The sequence below is a fragment of the Triticum urartu genome, chromosome 1A (genome assembly GCF_056163025.1).
Source record: "Triticum urartu cultivar PI428250 chromosome 1A, HENAU_Tu73, whole genome shotgun sequence".
Lineage (NCBI taxonomy): Eukaryota > Viridiplantae > Streptophyta > Magnoliopsida > Poales > Poaceae > Triticum > Triticum urartu.
In genome coordinates, this window is record NC_141873.1 from 2109485 (window position 1) to 2111792 (window position 2308).

Genomic DNA, 2308 nt, shown 5'->3' on the forward strand with positions numbered 1-2308 from the left:
GAAGCTATGTACCTAGGGTAGGGGCATGGACCTGTCCTAATTACCCTACCCAAGGACATCCCTAGAAGAAGTCACCTTTCACTCGACTTGGAGGTGTCCCACTCGACGGATTCAAGACACTCGACCACATGGTTATCACTCGATCACGAAGGAAACCACTCGACTGCTAGGAGATCTAAAGTCACTCCGCACGCAAACGGTCGGTCATTAAGTAGCTTTTATGTTCATCATAGCACTTTATTAGAGGCGTTACCAGTAACGCCCAGCCTTAATGTACTTTAAACCCTGCATTACTGAGGGCTGGAGGGGCCTGGCAAACTCTATATAAGCCACCCCCCTCCTCAGTGTCAAGGGTTCGCACCCCCATTATTCATACGCACATAATTCAATCGACCGCCTCCGAGCACCGTGACGTAGGGATGTTACTTCCTCCGAGAAGGGCCCGAACTCGTAAACCTCGTGTGCTTACAACTGTTCCATAGCTAAGATCTAGCCTCTCCATACCTACCCCCCTACATTACTGTCACAGTTAGAACCACGACACCATGTACACAAATTGAAACGCTTGTTGTGGAGAGAAAAAGATAGTCACTCCACTATGTATATACGCAGGGGCCTGAGCGGTTGCTTTACTAGGGTTGCTCTCTTCATTCTCTCATCCTCTCCAGATATAAACAAGACAGCGGTAGCGACAATTTCTCTCTGCTCACCGCTGGTCATTGATTCGGCCGGATCCCTTCGGCTGGTGTGTGTTGAGGACTAGGTGCATCGTTCACGCGGTCATCGCCAGCGAGGGAGGAAACCCATAGCTGACGGACGGGCCCGATCCACTGCCGGTGCCGTTCTCTTCGACACAGCGCCGGGTCGGGAGGTCCTCCGACCCTTCTTCCTCCCTACCGTATTGTCCACAGATCCGACCTGCTGCTGCCGACATCCCAACGACCCTCAGGTATAAGTTCTTCGAAAGCGGCCTTGCTCTACCGCCCCAGCTCCCCACGTGTCTGCATGTGCATCTTTTTCTACTCCCATCAGCTCTTCCAAAGCCACCTAAATTTTTAGTATTATTAGAGGTAAAGCTACTTCATGCATTCGAATCTAGGGTTTTGTTTAAACAACGAAGAAAGGGGGGAAAGTTGTAGCATGAATCTAGGACTTGATTCAAAGAGGAAATAATATGGTGAAAGTAGTAGAAACTGGATAAGGAACAAATCTATTATTGTTGAAAAAAGGATAGAAAGTGTCGGCTGGTGGACATGTCAACAGAGTATGTCCTGGATTAGATTTGTTGCCCTCACATAGTAAAAGGTCTCCAGGATTAGAATTGCTGCCCTCACATAGTAAAAGGTCTCAGGATTAGATTTGCTGCCCTCACATAGTAAAAGGTCTCCAGGATTAGATTTGCTACCCTCGCATAGTACAAGGTCTCCAGGATTAGGTTTGCTGCCCTCACATAGTAAAAGGTCTCCAGGATTAGATTTGCTGCCCTCACATAGCATGAACAAACTCTGCATCACCACTTTATGCCTCCATGTAGGTACATTGTGCTGATGCGTCCACTGTCACATGTCCTTATACCAACCTTTTGCTGTTGTTAATGTAAGGGCACATGTAAAATGAAGCGACCACACTGTTACGTTAGGGACATGTCTAACCAGTGTTATTGTTAATCTAATGCCTCTAGTGATAAGATGCAATTAAACCGTGTTACAAATGGCACTCCTGCTATTTTCCCCAGTATGATAAGTAAGTTGCTCCTTTACTTTGCTTAGTGTCCTGGTGTCCCCACGGTCCCATGCCCTTAAACTAACTCTTTAGCTGCTGTTGATTTACTGTATCTAGTAAACAAGCAATGCCACCATTAAAGTAATCCCATATTTGAGGAATCTCATTGTTGATCGTAATGCTTCTGGTAACATGAAGCATTTCTGACGTTTTAAAATTTCTACTATCCTTGCGTGATTGCCATGAACATAATTAAGATGCTTCTTTTCATTTCGTATATGTTTTGTATATTCTTATTGACCAGCAACTATTTACTTTCTATCTTTTTGTGCAGATAGGGATATCCATTTCACCTTGTTGCTATTGTGACCTTTTGGTGAACTGCACAGAACACTTTTTTTTGGAATGAGTGTCTTGTGCAGTTCAACTAAAATGTCATGTGGGCAACATCTCTCAATTTTGGTGGAACTGCACAAAAATGGTGATTGGAGTTTCCAAAATCTCCATCAAGTTCTGCTGGTAGTCTCGTGCAACATTTTATTAGCCTTTGCAAGATGAGCCGTCACTGTCACCACAATGCCACTTT